Raw genomic sequence first — 15,678 nt, forward strand, 5'->3', positions numbered from 1 at the left:
AATGAATCGACAGTTATTAAGTCGGTACACCCAAAAAAAAATCCTTTATTCGAGTAGTTTTTTTTACGCTCCATTTAATAATATTTGTGTAAGTTATTAACTTAATAAAAATGATTATTATTATAGTTTTAAACGATCGCTGTCTCGAAATGTAGATTTAACTGCGAGGAGACGAAGCGCTACTACCGCTTCCGTTTTAAAGCGACCTTCAGTAAATCTGTTTATTCACTATAAAAATCGTAGTGTACTCTGAGATTGTACTTATATCATTTTAAATAATTTTCTTAAAAATAATAGAAATAGAAGTACTAGAATAGCAACTTTTCTATTTTTAAAAAGCAGTAAAGATAATTTTTTTGTTCTCGAAACTTTAGTAAAGTACAAGCTCTCTTATAGAACCTCTTTCGGCTTAATAATTTACGATTCAGCCTGTAACATGCCATTATTGGGCATAGACTTCTTTATGTAGGACAAGGATTGGAGCTTAATCCACTACGTTTGTCCACTGTGAATTGGTGGATATATTCCCTACGTACGAGTAACGATCGCTATCGAGTATTTATGATGTCAACCGGGACTGATAGCTTAACGTGCTTTCCGAGGCACGATAGGGAAATCCATAAGGACAGACATCCAAACTGGAAATAAATATTTGTACAAATATAAATATTCATCCCGAGCAGGAATCGAATCCGCAAACCGCCACATTTTTCAATTTTTTTTTCAATTTTTTTTTTTTTTGTATATTTAATCTACGTGAAATTGTGGTAAAAAGGTTGACTATCAAAAGCTCATAAAATTAAAAATCCTATCTAGTTGTAAACGAACTGAAAGTAAACAAACTGACCGGCTGAAGTTTGTATTTACTAACTTTATTAAATTGTACCTTAATAACGATGGATAAAAATTATAATACATTTTTTGGACTGGACACTTAGAAAACAGGAACAATTAAAAATCTTTTTTTTTTGTTTGTTTCAATAAACTTCTATATTTTTATTTTTATTTTGAAAGCTTACGTTTTCAGAGTTCCGAAATAGTGGTAAAAACGAAACTCGTACAGAGTTCTTCAATACTTAATTACAGCTGTGGTAGACGAACAGTCATTTAAATAGTTTTAGATTTTTGAGAAACACCAGATGCATCTCTTAAATGTAGTTTCTCGTCTTTTGAAGTTAAGTTGTGGTCCTTATCTTCGAAACCAAAATTTAACCTCAACTATGTAAAATATGTAACATAGAAAATACGGAAAATAGTTTATTACTTATGCATTATTGTGAAATCAATGAAAAATTAGTTTTCTTAAATTCATAGTGGGCATGTAAACTAATGTTTATAGTTCAATGTATCCGGAGAATGTAAATGATCTCGTTATAAAAACCAAAATACATCAATTCTTAATCAAGAGTTATAGTAGTGTTACTTGTTCACAGAGTGCGTATACTGTACTGTATGTGGCAGCAAAGTGAGTACAGAGGAATGAATTAACTAAATAACTGCTGGCTAGGTGTGAGTTTAACGAGTAGAGAGTAATAAACACTATATATATATATATATATATATATATATATATATGTGTGTGTGTGTGTGTGTGTGTGTGTGTGTGTTTGTGTGTGTGTGTGTGTCTCTGTGTATATGTATATGTATATGTATATATATTTAAATCACATATTTAAAAACGATGGTGTTGGCGTGATTATTTTTTAAATTGTGGTTGCCATTATCCTCTTTATTTATTTCAATTAGCGAGACGAAAGGAAGTTACAAATTTCATGATTAAAGTTACTTAGTAGAAGTGAAACTATCTAAAATATCTTACAGCGAAGACCTCTCCTTTTAAATGGAAGAAGATTTAAGATTAATCAGTTATACGTCTCTGCTGTTGTATAGGAGATGGATTTCGCACTCTATATATATATATATATATATATTGTTCCTACTCTTGTAACATTTTATGATAGTAACCAAAGCCTTGCGGACCTTTCGAGGCTGAACTAGAAAAGATCTTGGAGATCTATATACCAAGACCAGAAAAAAGAATTTGTGCAAATACAAATAGGTATATCCTTCAGCCGGCATCAATGAAACACTGTTCTAGATCAGGTAGAGGTGAAAATAACTTACTATAATTAAGATTTCTTTACATACAGCTATAACCCTAACTCTATAAAATATATATCACAAGCTGAACCCTGCGCGCGTTGCTAGAATTTTTTTTTGGCCGTACCGACTCAGAAACCTTTGTAGGCTCTTGCACAACACTTTGCTGAAGATCATGACATGATCAAATACATAGTTTACGATTCTATAAAGGATATACAGACAAACATTCATTTTTATATATAGATGACATTACTCGGTTAGCGTTATTTTAATACTTAAAATGCGTATAAAAATAAGTAGGCATCCAGTTATACTATTGATTTACCAATTATGACAATATTTAGTTATTCACTTATAACATTAATAGTATTTCAATGCGTTGTAGTTTAAAGTCTCACAGACAATTTATCAATATAACTCTTTAAAAAAGATGCTCAACTAATTAATTAAAATCTAAATAGATTAAGAGACTACTTAGTTACGTAGACAATTTTCTAATTACACCATGATCGTTCAAAAAGTGTTTTTTCTGACATTATTTAGTTATATGCAAAATGATTTTAAGTTAAACACGTTATATAGTATGGTTAACTTTAAAAAATTCGATTTTCTAAAATCCAAAACTTAAAAAACACTAAATAGGTATATATTAAGTTGGGATTCGTGTTATTACGTAATAGTATTATTAATCGAATCGCGAATGTCTACAATATTAATTAAATTCTTATACTTAAGTCTAATAAAATTTACGATAAAAGAAAATAATTCGAAGGATAAGACTATATATTTCAATCACTATTCTCAGATTGCTCGCATCAAAACAGCGTCGCGCTAAAGCTTACTCGTTCCCCTTAACAGGAAAGATACACTTTCATTTACATATATGCCACACTGGGTATCTTTGTTAATTTTATATACATTAATTTAAAAGTCACATGTAAAATAAAGAAAATAGCCAATCAAAATACTTTTTTAAACATATATGTAGCTTATATGTTTATAGCAGACTAAAATACTCTAAATATCTACACAATACACACACGGTCGTCTGTTCCTAAAGTGAGCAACTTAATGCTTGTGTTTAGGTAACAGCCGACTGGTAGCTACATATTTTTTTTTCGATAAACTTACTTATAAATAATACATATATAAAAACACAAACAAATATTTATATTGCACTCGGGGTGGGAACCGAACCCACAAACCTCGTGCAGAAAGCAGGGTCACTACAAACTGCGCCAACGGGCTAGTCATAACTATAATTGCTTAATATAACTATTCGTTTACATTTTTCTTTTCCTTTTATATTTTACCTCCTTTAATAGATAACATAATAATAAAGCATACATATTCGTATAATGAACTTCGTTTCATTGCATCATACTTAAAATCCTCCTCTACCAAGTCGCGTACGTCGAGAAATGAATTCATTTCAGCGTCAAAAGTAATAATAATATAAACAATAAATATATTTAAAAAATAATATAATTATTATCTGACTAGCTTTGACATGTGAATGCTGTGTCACCTACAAAGGTGCACACATCCGAATTAATTTGCATTTTCTATTACAAAAATGTTATCATGCATGTACTGCTGGTGTCCTATTTAAATAAATAAAATATAAAAATAAAATAAAACGAAGACAAATGGAATGTTTGTATATTGTTTTTTAGTAGAATAAATGCCTTACTAAAGCCGTAAATTTACATCTTCTAATATTGTAAAGAGGAACGGTTAAATTTTTGTGTTTGTACAGACTGATTTTAAGAATCCTTTAACCTGTTTCAGCGACATAGGTTATATTTTAACGGGATAAAACTGAACAGTTAAAATCGAATAGTTTAAAAGCTAGTACAAAACAAGACAATAATAGACAGGCCACTATAGGTATCTAGTATATTATACACACCCACCTAATTACATAAATAATTAAGAATCACACAGGGCAGCAGGCTTCTAAACACTACCGCTTTGGTACTGCGTAGAAGACGTGTTTAAGTACATACTAATATATTCATAACTAACTATTGCTCACAACTATGTTTGTAACCGTAACGCTTTGTGGATTTTACCGCGTATGAAGTAATGTATTATTCATTATTTATATTCGTAGTTTTCAAATTATTTCCTTTGTTATTTTAGGTTGTAATTTCGCAGTAAATATTACTATTAATGATCTAATCTCTATTAATATTATAAATGTGAATGTAAGTTTGCTTGTTACGCTTTAACGCGAAAACCACTTAACCGATCATCACGAAACTTGGTATACATATTCTGTGAGGTATTAGAAGTAGCATAGGATCACTACTTCAGCGTATCGCAGTCCACTGCTGGACATAGGCCTCAACTCATTTGTTTTACCCATAGTCACCACGCTGGGCAGGCGGGTAGGTTGGGCCAACATAGAATACTTTTTAATAAAAAATTCAGTGCGAGCAAAGCCGCGGGTAAAAGCTAGATTTAAATAAATTTGTAATCAAAACACTTAAAAAACTGCGGCGCTTTTTGCCGATTCTTCTATGCAGTCTACATTCCGAATCGGTGGTAGCTTTACTTTAAAAAAAATAATAACCACCTTAAAATTTCAATTTGTAAAATGAAGATTCTGAAGTGTTCTTGGGGCCTATTTAAATAAAGTTATTATTGATTTTGATTTTGATTAATTAACTTTGCTTTTATATAAAAAGCACTATTATTAAGATGTATCTACATTGTTACCAAGTAATTCAAATCGATATTACTTATAAAAGCTTGAAACATACATATCCTTTTTGTAAATCCCTTACATTCCTGTTATTTTCATATTATTCTAATTTTAAAAAAAATCTTCTACGGTAGGTAATAAATTTCTAGATACATTATTTTTGGTTTAAAAAAAATTATTCTGGTCTAACCAACTTTGTAAATATTATTTGTGTTTATACTTTTAAAGTTAAAGAAAAACAATATATAAATTAAAATTTTATCAAAATAAATCAAGGGTAAGCCTGTGTTTGCATTTCGATTTATGTCTAGACTCAGAGCAATATAACAGGGAAACCTAATTTAAATCCACGTGATAAGATTCTACGTGACACGAATATAAACAACGTTCGTAGAATAACTCCAGAAATAGAAGTCAATTTCTTATCTATTACTGATCTAAGAACGGTACATAAACGCGATTTCCAAATGACCTTTACCGAAAGTTAAAACCGTACTAAACTTTTAATACCGAACAATTACTTCAAATTAGGTTTATCTTGCTTTAATTTATTGTATTTGGGAATTTGTTTTTAATTTAATTGGGTTTCAGGGGACACAAAAGTGTCAGACTTTTTTACACGGACCCTTTTTAAAACCTTTTCGGACGGCCTCGAACGTCCCACGTACTGGACATCCAGAGAAACCCGGACGGGTGACAGCTTTACCCTTATCCATCTTAGAAAAAGGAGGCTTTTTAAAATTTTCTTAAATGTTTTGTCAATTACCGCGACGATAAAATTGTTTTAATTTTAGTGAAATATCATATAATTACAAAATAAAAATTGAACATCCTAATGCTGTTTTTATTGTAATTTAACATGTACATCCACATCCTGTAAATTTTGTTAAAGGAACAGTGAGTGATTCACATCGTGATATTTCGGCCAAATAAATCAAATAAATAAATCAAAAAAATAAATAATCTTTAATAGCTAAATAATATTGCTTTGTAAAAGATAACATAAATAATCAAGTTATACGTGGGTTTAGTTTTGTTACTTTCATGCACGACATGTCACTGTTTGGACCTAATTTATAATATTTTTTTTTATATTTAATGTTTCTAAAGTAAGCAACTTAATGCTTGTGTTAAAGGTAACAGTCGACTGCTATAGCTACATTTCTTTTCTTTTATAAACATACATATAAATAATAACAGTTTTATATATATATTACACCTAGACTCGGGGTAGGAATCAAACCCACAATCCCCGGAGCAGAAAGCAGGGTCACCACAAACTGCGCCGGGCTAGTCATAATTATTGCGAAACGTCGAGAACGTTTCGCAATTATAAATTCGCAATATTATTGGGATTTAAAAGAGCATGGAGTATTTTGCCAGTTCCTTACTGTAGAATCTACTCTCTGAATCAGTGGTTCACAATAGTAATGTCAAATTACCGTTCAAATATACTTTTTAATTATATTTGAATGAAGAAGTTGATCTTTTTCTCTATCAGCATCAGTTCATAAGCAGACAATTTTTCTAATCGTACGTACCGCATATATGTAATTTATTATTATTCTTGTTTATTAAAAAAACGTCTTTGCTAAAAAATCTCCTCCGTTTCAGCCATAAATTCCTGTCTTTTGCTGTAACGCGCCATTCATCTTCTTTTATTTCTTTGTTGTCATCGAATCATCTTTTTGTTAGCCTTCCACTTTTTTTTCCCTTGGGATGGAAGGGAATCCATACTAAGAGTTTCTTTTAACCACAATACACATTTAAACCTTTCTTTTTTCTTCTAATTTTTACCAGGAACTTCTAATTTTTAACAGCACTAAAAACTATAAAAACCAAATAAAGCTGTCGATAGGATAACTATGCCTGTTTGCCAAAAATTATGCATGTGTATAATTTTTAATTAAATATTCGTCAATAAATTATAAAAGTTTGAAAGCGGAGCTACGTTTACGTTAGGCTTCAGCCTGTATACCCCACTGCTGGGCATAGGCCTCTTTCCCCATGTAGGTGAAGGATCAGAGCTTAATTCACCACGCTTGTCCAATGCAGGTTGGCGGATATATTCCCTACTATGAGTATCGCTGTCAGGTGTGCATGGTAACAACCGGGACCGATAGCTCAACGTGCTTGAAAGCGGAGGCTACTTTATTGTTTATAATTAAAAGCTAATAATGTTAATTTATTTTAAATAATGTCGTAACTTTTAATTATTTATCATTAACATAAAATCCTTTTTTAATTGGTCACTGAAACATATTTATAATAATTTTGCTGTAAACTAAATTAATTTATAAAGTCTACCTCTTTGGTTTAATTACACGTATTAAATTAATAATTAGTTTGGCATTTTACAGTCGAATAATATCATAGCTTTTTATATGTTTATCTAATTAACATAAATTATGGAAATTCAATTTGATTATCTTTAATTATAATTATATTAGGTAAGTAAGAACTTTTATTCAAAAATTAACAGAAAGTAAACAGATAACTAAAGCACTAAAGCTTTACGTATACGTGTAAGGTAATATAATTAAGTAAACAGCCTAAATAAATATGTACAAGACGATAAAACACGAAAATTGCGAGATGAAGAATGATGGAACTATGTGTCGAATATTAGAGGGGTCTCTGTCTATATTGAAGTTCTAAGACAATTACCTAAACTAGTGGTCGCCCAGCGGTCGAAATTTGACCATAATAAAAATTTTAAATTAAAAAACCAAAAAATAATGAAAGTAACAAACCTTTAAAAATAATAATTTGACTACAGACTTTGACAATCAACAAAATAATATGCGCGTGTGTGTCAAATACATGATGGTGTGTGTAATGGTTTTTTATTGATTTAATATATTTTTATGCATATTTAAAAAAAAGGTATTAGCATTCTGGCACTCCTTCTCTATATAAACTATACACTTCAGCCTATCGCAGTCCACTGCTGGACATAGGCCTCCCCAAGTTCGCGCCACACATCCCGGTCTTCCGCAATCCTCATCCAGCCTACACCGGCAATCTTACGTAGATCGTCGGTCCAACGGGCCGGAGGACGTCCCACACTGCGTTTGCCAAGTCGCGGTCTCCACTCTAGGACCCGTCTACTCCAACGGCCATCGGTCCAGCGACACAGATGACCAGCCCACTGCCACTTCAACTTGCTAATTCTGTGGGCTATGTCGGTTACTTTCGTTCTCTCGCGGATAGTCTCATTTCTAATCCTGTCTTTGAGAGAGACCCCAAGCATAGCCCGTTCCATTGCACGTTGAGCGACTTTAAACTTGTGGACCAGTCCCTTCGTCAGTGTCCACGTCTCGGCTCCGTATGTTAACACAGGCAGGACGCATTGCTCGAAAACTTTTGTCTTCAAGCATTGCGGAATCTTCGAAGTGAAGTGAAAACTATAAGTAAACGAAAAGTTATAAACTATAAGTAAACGAAATTTCATACTCTTCCATCCGCACAATTTTCGTACAAAGGTACCTTCGTAAATCAACCTATATATAGGTTATTGCAATATAATAAATATATTTTTTTATGCGCAAATTATGTGGATTTGTATCTACTGAACAGATTAAAAAAATATTATACGGTTTTATTTTTTTGGACAGTTTTAAGTAGAAATTAAGATTATCACTATTAGAATTACTCCATTTATCATAAAGATAAAATAAATATAAATTATATTTTAAATGCAAGTCTTGTCTCATGAGTCGGGATGTTCGTTTGCTGTACAAAGACCAGTTAACCATATAAGATGATTAATTGCCATTTTAAATAAATACCTTCATTTAAATGCGCTAGCCTTATAAGGTTAAATTATATGAGATTACGTATATGGGTCCCAGAGTCGGGTGTGCAAGTTAACAAATACGTGTATCAGTTGTTGGTCGCGGTTTCAAATTTCTTTATCCAAGAAAAATTGTTAAAAGGTATGCTAAGAATGTCGAAAAAATATTGTTACACGTACTATATAAATCACATCATAGATTTTGTCCAAAAATAATTATATTAAATTTGTCAAATTTACTGCTTTGACGAAATAAAGTATAAATTAATCGAGATTTAATATAAATTGTTTCAACCAAAATATAATAATTAAAAATATCTATAATTATAACTTACACATAAAGTTTTCTACGCTCCATTATCTCTCGAATCATAACCAGGCCGTCTAAGGCAAAGACATTGTCAATTGATAATCATTACGAGTATTAACTAAAATAGAAATGACGTCGATACAAATACTCTGCCCACAGTGATTCGCTTTAATAGAATATTCACATTAATATTTATCGGTAGTCTGATTTGAACTCAGTTATACCCACGCGGACATAAACACATTTTTAACCGACTTCCAAAAAGGAGGAGGTTACTCAATTCGACCGTGTATATATATATATATATATATATATATATATATATATATACTGTATAGAGTTAGCACGTATATAATATATAAGAGAAATGTTTATCTTAATTAGTCCTACAAAAAAGTCCGCGACAACATATAGTAAGTCATGTTCGCAAAAACAGTGAACCATAAATATAATAAAAATTGATAATATATTTCTAATACACATTTGGTAGTGATAAATTGATTTTTATGTCGCAGAAACAATTTTGATGAATTTTATTATAAACTAGCTGTGCCCGCGGCTTCGCCCGCGTAGAAATCAGTGTGTCACAAAGTTTTCCCGGCAAACTTCCAGTGAAACTATTATCGAAATCGGCTTAGCCATTCCGTAAACCTACCTTTTTCTCCAAGCCCTCTCTCCATTGGTGAAATCGCATGAAAATCCGTTCAGTACATTTTGAAGGAATCTTTCACATATACTTTTGGGGACTTTATTTTATAATACACTAACTGTCGCCTGCGACTACGTCCGCGTGGTTATGAAGATATTATGCATTACTATTAAGATGTTTAACGCAAATTATTTTTTTATTTCAGTCACTTGAAATGCTTATCAAACTGAGTAACTTTTTAAAAGGCACAATTTAGTATAATTTAATAGTTATTTTTATAAAACCTCTCTATACACCACTTTTTAGTTTTATTTTCAGGCTGTATATGTTGCATGCAAACTATCAACCCTAATTAAACCCTCTTAGCGGTGGAATATCGCAAAATCCGTTCTTAGCGGACGTCAACTAACTATAATCTACCTCCCTGCCTCATCTCTGTCCATCCTGGATGGATGGACCGTCCAGCGGTTATTAAGTTCTCGTGATGAGTGAGTCAGTGACCTTTCTCTTTTATATATATAGATTACGATGCATTATTTGGACACCTTCTCGCTGTCTATAGAGCATGCATTTTAAATTTCTTTTACTCCTAAAACATAGGACTTTCATACAAACTTCCAACCCCCCGTTTTACCCCCTTAGGGGTCGAGTTTCGTAAAATCCGTTCTTAGCGGATCTCTACGCCCTATAAGGAGCTTTCGTGCCAAATTTCAAGTTTGTAGGTGTTATAGTTTCAGAGATTTCGTGATCAGTGAGTCAACGTACCATCCCCCGTTTTAACCCCAAAAAGGGGTTGATTTCTAAAGATACATTATTTGGACACTTTCTCACCATGTATAGAGCATACATTTTAAATTTCAAGTCTCTTACTTCAAAAACATAGGACTTTCATACAAACTTCCAACCCCCGTTTTACCCCCTTAGGGGTCGAGTTTCGTAAAATCCGTTCTTAGCGAATGTCTACGTCCTATAAGAAGCCTACCTGCCAAATTTCAAGTTTGTAGGTGTTATAGTTTCGGAGATTTCGTGATCAGTGAGTCAACCTACCATCCCCGTTTTAACCCCAAAAAGGGGTTGATTTCTAAAGATACATTATTTGGACGCTTTCTCATCATCTATAGAGCATACATTTTAAATTTCAAGTTTTTTACTTCTAAAATATAGGACTTTCATACAAACTTCCAACCCCCCGTTTTACCCCCTTAGGGGTCGAGTTTCGTAAAATCCGTTCTTAACGGATGTCTACGTTTTATAAAGAGCCCTTCTGCCAAATTTCAAGTTTTTGGTGTTATAGTTTCAGAGATTTCGTGATCAGTGAGTCAACCTACTATCCCCCATTTTAACCCCAAAAAGGGGTTGATTTCTAAAGATACATTATTTGGACGCCTTTTCATCATCTATAGAGCATACATTTTAAATTTCAGGTCTCTTACTTCAAAAACATAGGACTTTCATACAAACTTCCAACCCCCGTTTTACCCCCTTAGGGGTCGATTTTCGTAAAATTCGTTCTTAGCGGATGTTTACGTCCTATAAGGAGCTTTCCTGCCAAATTTCAAGTTTGTAGGTGTTATAGTTTCGGAGATTTCGTGATCAGTGAGTCAACGTACCATCCCCCGTTTCAACCCCAAAAAGGAGTTGATTTCTAAAGATACATTATTTGGACACTTTCTCACCATCTATAGAGCATACATTTTAAATTTCAGGTCTCTTACTTCAAAAACATAGGACTTTCATACAAACTTCCAACCCCCGTTTTACCCCTTTAGGGGTCGAGTTTCATAAAATCCGTTCTTAGCGGATGTCTACGTCCTATAAGGAGCCTACCTGCCAAATTTCAAGTTTGTAGGTGTTATAGTTTCGGAGATTTCGTGATGAGTGAGTGACCTTTCGCTTTTATATATATTATTATTATAGATATGGATATTGAGAAGATAATAAGCTACTCGAAGTACTTACTAATCCTGCGCAGACGAAGTCGCGGGTACCAGCTAGTCTTCTATAACGTAGTGAGCTGTATTATGAATTAGGGTAGCAGTTTATTCTTTATAAATAATTTTGATGATTATTGTTTTAATCGAAAGCGCCTGCTCGTCTTGTTGTCCCATTTGATGGCGTTCTGATGACTACTTTTTGAGTAATCTTTGATAGCACGTATTTGCTTGACTATTTCTACTTATGTTATATTACTTGTCATCGGTTTTTTTTTTCATTTGCGGGCAAACACGATTATAATAATGCGAAAAAATCTGGAGAACAGTCTTCGAAGCGTAAAATTTAATTGTACTTAAGAGGCAATTTCATATTTCTACGAAGAGAATTGTTTAATTATAAACGCTTAAGTATTTCAAACGTAATGATAATTATTTACTTGAATTTTAGATAAAACGAGAGACAAACTATCGCTCTGGAGTAATGGTGCATATGCTATGTACATGCCTAAAACATCGGTGGTTGGCGGGATAGATTCCCGCTCGGGATAGATTTTTACAAATACTGTATTTGTAATAATAGTTTTTTCCGGTTTGGATGTTCATCCTTGTGGATTCTATCGCCGTGCCGAGGAGCACGTTAAGCTGTCGGTCCTGTTTGTTATCACATGTATCTGATAGCGATCGTTACAGTAGCGCGGTGGATTAAGCTCCTATCCATCTCATACTTGGAGAAAGAGGCTTATGCCCAGAAATTCATGTTCCAGGCTGAATCGTAAATTATTAAGCCAAAAGCGGTTCTATATGAGGTCTTGTATTTTTTACTCATTTTTAAAAATAGAAAAATTGCTATTCTAGTAGTCATATTTCTATTATTCTTAAGAAAATTATTTAAAAGAATATAAGTTGTAATTCTTGTGAGTGGGATGGTATCTGCAAGCTGAATTGTGATCTTGATTGAGTGAAAATTAGTAAACGAACACGTATACTGTTTAATTATCCCCAGATTTTGAATATTTAGTAAAAAATCAAAATGTTGACTTAATTTAAATAGTCTAGATGTTTCGTTATTAGATGATCACAGAGTTAAGTTAATAGCATCTATCACTTATGATTATCTTTCAGTATACCTATTATGACTCATCTTATATGTGCCGTTGAGGGAATATTAGAATGAAATATGTACATTATTGAAATAGTCCTTCGACCGCATCGAACCGTGGTCCAATCCGATTTTATATAAGGGCGAACCTTTACCCACTAGTAACAGACCAACTAGCTAAATCAACTGCAGGAGACATTGTGGCCAAGACGATTTAAGAACAATGAACCTTTACAAGTTAGTAGATCTTATTTTATACATTAAAAAAATGTATATAATAAATATATTTCACGAATTAAAAAGATTCCTTGCTACATTCATTTTAAAAGTAATTAGATCTCTCAAATGAAATCTGCAAGATAATGAATTCTCTTAAAAGGCACCTCGTATATACATAATTTTATTTTAAGTGGATATTTTCACGGCTTCGCAATAAGGAGGGGAAGTTTTTAGAAGGGCAATATTGATTTCGACAAGAAGTCCTAAAAGAGGCAATCCAAAGAGTACGGACCCACCTGTTTTAAGTCTATGGGAGTTTTATGTTACATTTTATATCTTTTGCCTTATTTACTATTCTAAAATTTATTGGACCACTTTTATCTGTTTTATTATGGCTCTGTATTTTCTATCGAAGAGTTTCAGATTTTCGTTGTAAATGGTTTAACAGACACTAAAATATTGAAAGTGTTTATTGATTTAATTTTCATTTTAGTTCTCATCTATACACATAAAATGTGTCGTTACGCTTTTTTAATAAATACTGTTGCCACTTTCATGGTACACTACAAAATTTGTCTCAATAGTCCGTCATAATAAGGTTTTTACGCCAGGAACTAATAATGAGAATCTAAAAATTATTAATATGAAGCACATAAGTGCATTGACTTGCAGTGACTTTCTTTATAACGATTCAAATCCTAAGAAGATGACGAGATGTACTGTATAAAACAAATTCCATTCAAAGAATTTCAAACTGTTCACACTACATTAAAAATGGCGTCATCAATCATGACGTAAGTGACAATATGTCATAAATCTGCTGAAAACTCTTAGCACCCACGTCGCTGGCATTGACGAGCAGCACGATTCACACATTACCGCAGAGGTCGTTTAAAGTATCGAATTATCGAACTATTAACAATAAAAATGGTGCCTGTATCTGTAATTCTCTAAAATCTAATATCTTTAAACGAGCAATCCTTGTATATATCTTAGACTGGGCCAAAAAAACTTTTTTTTTGATGAATATACTGTGAAAATATCATTCATGATGATAAAAAAGATTGTCGTGAAAGTTTGCGCCCTTAATAATATATCGTTACGACCATAGGTTTTTTTTAAATTAATAGCATTTTTTTACTCAAAACTTGTCAATTATGAATCTGAAAAAATTTGAACGATGCATATTCTTTAAGGAAATTTAATTTCCTAGAAAAAAGGTTTCTTAGTAAATTAATGTAAAACAAGCCGCTTCCTTGAAATCGTGCCTTAAACATTGATTTATTTTTAAAAATTTTCGTTTTGATTTTGGATTTATACTACCAGATATATCAATATTTTTAACATTTTAATGGAAATTTTCCATATTTTTATGGTTCAAAATGTTTTTTTTCAAGCGAAATTTAATACTATACAAAAAAAGTTTATCAACATTTTTAATTAAAGGCACTCCTTCCAAAGTGATTCGACGTTGAGGATAAATTCAAAAGTAATTTATCGTTTTTTATACCATTAGAATACGAAGGCAAATTTTACCACTACCTATAAGATTATAATAGCTCAGGTCGTCCCGAAAAGAGAACATTCAGAGAAAAATCGAAATATCTCCAGTTTGATTTTTTACCTTTTTATTCAAGTTCTTTCTTTTGTGTGAAAAAAACTATTGTTGGGAGCCCTTTATCAACGCATCTAATTCCTGTCTATATATATTAAAAAAAGAATAGTTCATATTTTTGTGTTATAATGTCGGTAAGATATATGTAAATCGTATTTAAATATGATTTCCTTAAAACACGATTTACTAAAAAAATACCGAGCTAAGCTCGGTCATCTAGGTAACAATAATTTAAATAAATAAAGAGTGTGTGTAATACACACAGCACAAGTGAAACTTATGAAAAGTCGTAGGAAGGTAGGTCGTTGCGATTTTTCTGTCGACGATAATTGTTGCTCGTGAAAAAGGTCGTAAGCGCCATGCAAAGCACGTCGCATACGCGTTTTGAGCAGTAATGTATTCTATCTCATTCTCTTCTATACATTTATGTCTTTGTTTCTTTATCGTGGCGTATTTTCGTTTCATCGAGTTTCAAATCACAAGGATTCTAAGAATTTTCACTTCAAAGAAATATATATTTTAAGCCACCGCTGTTTTTTTTTTAATTTTAAAGATCTGTACATTTTTTGCTACTTAAACTATGACTATTTATAAATAAAATAACTTCAGTATTTAGTTTATAATATTGGTTGTTTATTTTTTTAATAATGTTCCTAAAAGTTTTCTAATCGTTTATTCTGTAATCATGAAAAGTTTTAATTGTAGATTATTACTAAATGATATTTCCACCAAAGCAATACAAAGGGTACGCAACATATTGCGTGCCCTTTGCTATGTATTGCTCAAAAGCAACGTTGTCTTTTGATATTGCACGATCTTAGACGAAAATCGGCAAAAATGAATTGAAAGATATAAGAAGCAATCTGAATCTCATCTGAGTTAGTATAAATAATGATATAAAACGTACATTTTTTTATACGATAAAATATACAAAGTAATACATACAGTGTGATTTCACTCATTAACTTCTAATAAGGAGGATAAGAACAAGAAATATGAAAATAGCCCCGATTAAATACTCTAAGGTGTCTTTTACTAAGGCAAAAGGTTTAAATTTAATTTAATATGCCGCTCCACTACGTTTTATTTTATTGGTAAATATATATTTTTCTGAATTTCTCTAAAGGCGTGTAGGTTTTCTTATGACTTCTTTAGTGCGGGACATGAAATGAATTTGAACAACTTTTGTACCATAGAATTGAACGCTACTATCCCGGTTTAGAAACCTCGAATTTATTGTTGA

General features: G+C 32.0%; 1 protein-coding gene across 1 annotated transcript in view; it reads left to right on the forward strand.

Annotated features, from left to right (window-relative positions):
• LOC123664436 (filamin-A) overlaps nucleotides 1-15,678 on the forward strand; it is a 114,336-nt gene that overhangs the window by 7,232 nt on the left and 91,426 nt on the right. The gene's annotated exons all lie outside the window — the stretch shown is intronic.

Source organism: Melitaea cinxia, chromosome 2 (assembly GCF_905220565.1).
Source record: "Melitaea cinxia chromosome 2, ilMelCinx1.1, whole genome shotgun sequence".
Lineage (NCBI taxonomy): Eukaryota > Metazoa > Arthropoda > Insecta > Lepidoptera > Nymphalidae > Melitaea > Melitaea cinxia.